Genomic DNA, 7,429 nt, shown 5'->3' with positions numbered 1-7,429 from the left:
AAAAACCCTAAAAAAAGATCACAAGGCCACGTTTCATTCATGTTTGGGAGCTACCAGGGCAGGTCAGGGCATGTGTGGTGTTGTGATGCTGATGGATGGTGGGTGACCAGTGATGGGTGACCCCAGAACCAAGTCAGGGCCAGGGCAGCAAACAAGTGATGGCTTTTTCCCAGCTCCTCTGGGCGCAAGAATCCACCTAGCATGCATTTTCTCCCAGTTCCTGAGCAATTTTGAGAACTGCAAGAGAAAATGTCAAGGATCCAAACCTAAAAAGCAGATCAGAAAGGCAGAAAAAAAAAAAATTACAGCAAGGTTTGGCTTTGGTTTGGGAGGTAACGTTTCGTTTCAGGCAGCGATTTTTCTAAGGTTTCAGTGTAGAAAGTAACAACTTCTAGTGTCGAAGCTACTTCCCCCCAGGTGTCCCACCAGGCTAGAGGGAAATCCAAACCCTCACCACAAGCCCCTGAGGCTGGACCTGCACATCCCCCTTGGGGTGGGCAGCAGAACTACCCTGGGCTGCCACGGGGTGCTCTGAGGGGACACTGGGGACGGTGGCAGAGTGAGGAGTGGGTGATGTGCAGGGACAGGGATGGTGGTTTTGGTTCTGCACTGCTGGGAAAGACTCAAAACCTGGTGGCCACGGGTGCTGTTGAACTTTGCAGGAACCCTGCGGTGACACAGTCACCTTAGTGACCCAGATAAGTGATGTGAAACCAGCCCTGCACAGGGGCTGGCCAGGGCCCGGCTCACCCCACAGGACAACCTGTCCCCTGTCCCCCTGCCAGCTGCAGACACGGTCCCTGCAAGAGCAAATGGCTGGGGGGAGCCCCAGCCCCCATTTGGGGTGTCCCTCTGGGGCAACACCGGTGCCAGAGAACCAGACCAGCACCAAAACCACGGGAGGTTCGCTCTGGGGGACCACAGAGAGCGGGTGAAGGGGATGGGGGAGCCCCCAGAAGGGGCAGGGCTGCACTGGGGGCTCAGCATCCCCCCCTCAGCCAAACACCCCCTGCTCTGTCACCACCGCCCCTGGGGCCAGGAGGAAGCGGGGGAGGGAGATTCTCCCCCCCAGCCTCGAGCAGGCAGAGCCTCTGCATGAAATCATGAAATCATGAAATCACGAAATCGTGAAATCGCCGGTTTTTCTCAGCGATGCTGCAGACACAACACGCGGCAGCTCCCGCCGCCGGAGGAGGGGGCGGGCGAGGCGGTGGAGGAGAAGTCTGAGCCGCACTGGGGAAGTCGCCGGTGCCCCCGGGATGGTTTGCAGCCCCCCGGCGTGGCATCCCCCTCCCCGGCGTGGAGGGAAGGAGACGTGGCTTCCAGTGACACACACACCATCCCACCCCCCCACACAACCTGCAGCTCTCCAGAGCTTGAAGAAAAACCGGCGTTTGCAAACCCCACCGGGGATTTTTCTTTCTAGTGAGGATTTGTGCTGAATTACTGTCTTTTAGTGCTTCACTTCTCTCTTCTCCTGCACGTGGTGGTTGCAGGGAGGGGGATGCCAGCCCACTGCTTTGCCCTGGCTTGCCAGGTGGACACGGTGCTGGACCCCCATGGATGCAGTGCCAGACCCCCATGGAACTTGGGGTGGCCCTTCCCAATCATTGCAGAGTCTCCCCCAAAGACTGCAGGTCCAGGGTGTTGGACTGGCCTAGAGGAAGAGAGGGAGGAACAAACCCCAAATCAGCACTGGTTTTGCAGGAAAAGAAAAACATCAAAAATAATAATTAAAAAAAATATCCAAAACAAAACCAGACAAAAAACCAAACAAACAACCACAAACCAGCCAAAAAAATAACCAAAAAAAAAGCGCAAAATAAGAGATTTTGATGGTTTCCAAACCCAAGAGGCTCACCAAGCCTGGACTCTCTGCTCCTCCCATGGTACCCACAAGCATCCCAATGCTGCATCCCACCCCTGGAGATCAGGGGGGATCAGGATAGGGAGCCTGGGGCTGCCTCTGCTGCCACCCCCCTCACCCCTCTCCAGCCACGTCATGACAACGAGGACAAAATTGCATCTTCCTTAGCCCAAAGCACGACACATCCCAGCCAGCCCCATGTCCTCTCTCGGGATGGATCCCTCCTGTGGATCGTGGGGCCTGCAGGTTTCTCTCCCCCAGCCCACCCCGAGCAGTGACTGCAGCACCGACCCCGCAGGAATCGCTCCCCAGCAACCCCATAAACACTTGCAACCACGGCCAGTGCATTTCCTTGATTACCAGCCCCAAACTTTTCATTAGAAATTACTTATTAAACAGGGATCAAACCTCTCTCCCAGCTGGAGGTGGGTAACGAGGGTTTTATGAAGTCATCAGGAGTGGGAGGCAGCTAATGCGAGCTGCATCCGCCGCATCCGCAGGGCCCGGTACTTCATTAGCCATGGATTGCTGTGCCATTTATAATTAAACGTTCAGTGCTTTAAAACACAGCCCAGCAAACAGCACTGGCAGTCACCGAGCAGCTGAAGGGATCAGGGGAGGCTCCTGCAGTCAGTGTGTGCCACACTGCTGGAAACGCCTTCCCACGGGTTGGGCTACTGGAAAATGTGACCAGTTCTCTGGTTTCTCCAGCTTTTTCTTCCTGAGTGGCCTGGGGGTCTACAGGCAGGGAAGACACAACAGCCACAGGCGTCTCTGAAGACCATGGACATGAACTCAGCACAAAATCCCCTCTGGGTGAGACAGCACAGAGCCAAACCCCAGCCTTCCTTGTCCATCCTGCCCGGAATCTTCATGGACAAACCCGCAGAGCAGCCACTCTCCAGCAGCACTGCTTCCATAATTTTACAGTAGCAACACAGTCCAGAGCAGCCTGATGGTTTCACTTGATTCTAACCCAAAAGAAACGGCTCATTTCTGATCTAACTGGAAGCAATTTTTTTTTTTCGGGGAAAGACCAGCCCTCTCTGCCCCACCACGGAAAGACAAACTTTATGGATGAGTTGATGGCTCATCCCACTCCAGATTTTGCCAAGCCCCTACACTGTTAGTTTGAGCCAGAAGTACTCACAAGCATCCCAGTGCTGCATCCCACCCCTGGAGATCAGGGGGGATCAGGATAGGGCACTTGAGGTTACCTCTGCTGCCACCCCCCTCACCCCTTCCCCAGCCACATCACAACAGTGAGGACAAAATTGCAGCTTTCTTGTCTCCAAGAAACATCAGGAGAGAGTATTTACAAGGGCCTGGAGTGACAGGACAAGGAGGAATGGCTGCAACCCAAACAAGAGTAGGTTTAGATCAAATATTAGGAAAAAATTCTTTATTGTGAAGATGGAGAGGCCCTGGCACAGGTTGCCCAGAGAAGCTGTGGCTGCCCCATCCCTGGAAGTGTCCAGGGCCAGGCTGGATGGGGCTTGGAGCAACCTGGGATAGTGGAGGGTGTCCCTGCCCATGGCAGGGGGTGGAATGGGATGGGCTTTAAGCTCCCTTCCAACCCAAACCAGTCTGGTGTTCTATGATTCCATGATCTGATTCTGATACCATAAATTTCAGCTGAGTGAATTAAGTTCAAATTGATGCTCAATTTGTTACGTAGCTCCAGGATTTCGGTCTGGTCAAGAAAGAGGGTATGTGAGGATAAGGGGGATTTTGTGATGCATTTTCAGGCAGGGAAGGGAGCAAATGCTTCCCTGATGGAAACAGAGCTGTAGCATGTGAGCACTCACCACAGTGTGGAAATGAACCCAAACCAAACCCAGACTTGTCCCAGAGCACTGGGACTGGGGCAAAACCTCCCGAATCAGCCACTCATCCCAAAGGAGAAACCTCTAACGAAAAGGCTAATTACCAGAAGACTTTCTCCCTGTGCCAGCAATTTAAACCCGAGGAGCGAGGGAAGAGAAACCACACTCCCATTATTTCAGCCCCGCTAAGTTTGGTCGGTGGGGTTGAGCTTTTTCATTAGGCTCTCTCTCCCTGCAATAAGTAATTTTCCTTAATGCCTCGAACCACTCTTGATACCACTGTGGTGTGCCTGTGGCCAGCGTGAAGTATGAGGAGGTCACAGCTGATGTGTCTTCCTTGGGATGGGGTTTCATTAAATGGGAGTGACCACAGAATTTAACGGAGGAGCCCGGCAACACTGCCCACTAATTGCTTTAGTGTGCTCCTGGTACCACCACAATTTCCCCTCCTCGGTCTCGGGATTTGTCTGCTTGCTCCAATGCCCTTCGTTGGGATTGTTGGGAGATGTGGCCTCGTTATGTAAATATGGCTTTTCCTGAGCCTTTGGTATTTCTTCAGCGTTGAGAAGGAGACAGCCCTGCTCTGGAAACATCTTGGTGCCAGGGAATATCTGCACCTGGAGGACCTCCAGCTCCATCAGTGACCAGCTGGTGACACCACTCAGTGGCACAACCCACGTGTCACTGAGCCCGTTTCACACAGGGGGAGACTGAGGTGCCGGCAGGGAACTGCCCAAGGTCACCCCACAACCTTTCGTGCATCTGGGAAAACACAAAAACTGGAAACTCAGCAAAAAGCAGGGCATCCCCTGGCTGCTCACAGCACCTGCAGGACAGCAAACACCTGTAAGGTGGGCAGAGCTGAATGACCTGAGACATCCCCACAAAGCAGGAGGTGAACCAGGCAAAGTCTGGAAAGGGACAACGGAATCAGGGTCCCGACCCAAGCCCCAGCCCCACGAGAGGCTGCTGGGAGTCGTCTCCACCGAGCTGAGCTATGGCTCGTTCTGCTTTAACCAAGTCAAATCCATCTGCTCTGTTGTGCTGTTTCTCTTCCTAAATCTTGCAGCACGTCCAAAGTCTTTCGAGCCGTCTGCGCAGGAGGACTCGGTGCGGTTTCCAGGGCATTTTCTGTTTAACTTGCATTAAAGAGAACCAAGGAGTTACAAGTGCATTAGTGGCCCTGCTCCCAAATTGCTGTTATAACCTTTGCCCCCGGCCAATCAATCTTGCTGACACCCATTAAAATGAGCTCATGGTGCCGTTTTTATGGCCGGATTAAGTGGTGTATCTGTAGCTCGGGCGGTTCGGTGAGGGCGTCACACTGCTAATGATTTCTTTATTGATCTTTAATGATTTCCTACATTAGTACAAGCAACATTAGCCCCAACAGCATGCTGCAGGACAGACTGACTAAATAATTCACTGCAGCAAACTGTGATCACATAACTGCACATTCCTCCTTTGTGTTAAGGAGCAGGGGTGGAAAGTGCATAATTATATTCCCTGATAAAGGACAGAAGGGTGGTCCCCTCCCCTCTGATTTCTCCCAGACTTCCCCCCAACATAAACCCGCTGTGAGAAGGAACTTTCCCATCAGGGGCTGGGGATTTGCCCCAGATCACTCACCGAGGCTTTGCTCTGCTTCTGCCTGAGGAAATGCAGGGTTTGGAGGTCCAAGGGAGCCAGAAGGAGTCAGGATCTGGTGGATTTTGGCAGCAGGACGCTGCCCAGGGACTGTTGGCTCAGAGGGGACATCACTCACAGAGGACATAAAGAGTTGCCACTTCCCCAGCTGTACCCCTGCCCACGGGACACCCCATGGCTGCTGTTTAATCTGAAATATTAAGATGCCAAACTCCAGGGCTTGGTTTGCCTCCCACGCAGGTACCTGGCAGTTTGGGGAACATCACACCACGGGAGGACAGGACCTGCCAGAGCCCATGGAGGGAGACGTGTCCCAGCTTGTTCCACTGGTGTCCAAGCATGGCTGGAACAACGAGTGAGATGGGAAGTGCAGAGGTCCTCAGTGGACTGAAAGGAAGTTTTAAAACCTCTGGGATGGGCCTGACATCCATTGCTACCTGGAGGATGGAGGGAGGGATGGAGGAAAGGATGGAGGGAAGGATGGAGAGAGGGAGGGATGGATGTTTCCTGTGCCACCAGCATACACAGGTTGCATGGGATGGTTTAAAGGAAACCTCTCACCAAGCTCAGCTGTAGAGGAACCTCCAGGGCCACAGCCAGCCTGGGCATCCCTGCAGGCAGGGCCAGAGCAGTGCCAGGGCCACGGCAGAGCCCTGGCACCGGGGACGAGCGGAGCTGCTGCAGGGCCAGGATCCGTGCAGCACCAGCCACGCTCCTCTCCATCCACTTCCCTGCTGCCAAACCCCAGGGAAACCCTTTAAAAGCCGACTTTGCAGCATCACTTCACCGTTTCCTTGGCTCACCCCACCCGGGAGCTCCTTCCTTTGGCTGAGGGCTGAGGCCAGGATGGGGATGGCTGCTCCCTGCCAGCCCCCGGCCACGAAACCAGCCCGGCGTGGCTCGGGACGAGACAAGGAGGTCTCAGGTGCCACAAGAAACCCGCCTGTGACCAGCAGCCTTCCTGCAAGGGAACAGGGAAGCGCCGGCCCCGCTGGTTGATTGGGGAAAGCTCTCAGTGGCGTTGGGTCAAATCCTCCACGGGTGCTGGCGCGGGGCCAGGTGGGGCTGGGCACGCCACAGTCTTCATTAGTGTGACTGGCTGCAAACCACAGCTCTTGACCTGCAAATAGAAGTGATTCCTTCATTAATGGAGATGTCAACGGCGGGGAACCTGTGGTTTCTAATGACACAGCCACTCTCATCAAGCGCACCAGCAAACTGCCGAGAAAACGGAAAAACGGAGCCTTCTCCCCCTCTCCCGAGGATTTTCCCCTTGAAATGCAGATCCCGAGGTCCCACAGCAGAGGAGCTCACTCCTACAGAGAGGCTGAGTGGAGCATCACCATGACTTACCCAAGGTGGCTGCAAACCCCCCTCCCTGATGTTACCACCAGCACAGCAGGGATGGGAAAGGCTCCCTGGATATCCTGTAGAACAAGGTTAGAAGGGCACAAGGACATGGGGTAGTCAGTAGGGGCTGCTTTGGGGATCTTGGCTGTGACTAATGAGGGGTCTTAATGAGGCCCCTATCCCCACCACCCCAGAGAGTCACTGGGGGGAACCACCTGCGTGTGTCACGGGGATTTTGGGGCTTTCATGTTGCTTTTTTAAGTGTCCTAATAACTCACAGTTGACCCCAGGTCCTGGGGCAGCAGAGGAGCCACTGCAGCCAGTGTCCTCCTGGACCAGCACCAAGCCCAGAGGAGCTGGTGGCTTCACTGGGTGATCTCAGCACCTACAAGAAAAAAAAAAAAAAAGAGTCCTAGAAAAAGACATCGTCCAGATGAGCTGCCTAAACAAATGAGGCTGCTCGGACGAGTCCAAATTAGAAGCCAAAACAAAAAAAAAAAAAGACAAACCGTGGCTCTAAACAAATAAACAAACTAAAGCGAGGGCTCCTTTGCATCCCTCAGCCCTCAAACCAACCACAGAGGATATTCTGGGCTGACAGGCAGAGGCAGCGTCTCACACCTGGACTGAACCCTGCTGAACCCCCAAACACCCAAAACCCTCCCCAAAACTCTCGCCCGGGGCCGTTTCCACCCCGATGCTGCGGCTCGCTTCAATTATTGCTTGCTGGAGCGAGGCA

This window comes from Manacus vitellinus, unplaced genomic scaffold (genome assembly GCF_001715985.3).
Source record: "Manacus vitellinus isolate BGI_N305 unplaced genomic scaffold, ASM171598v3 scaffold_52_pilon, whole genome shotgun sequence".
NCBI classification, from domain to species: Eukaryota; Metazoa; Chordata; class Aves; order Passeriformes; family Pipridae; genus Manacus; species Manacus vitellinus.
This window is presented reverse-complemented; position numbering follows the sequence as displayed.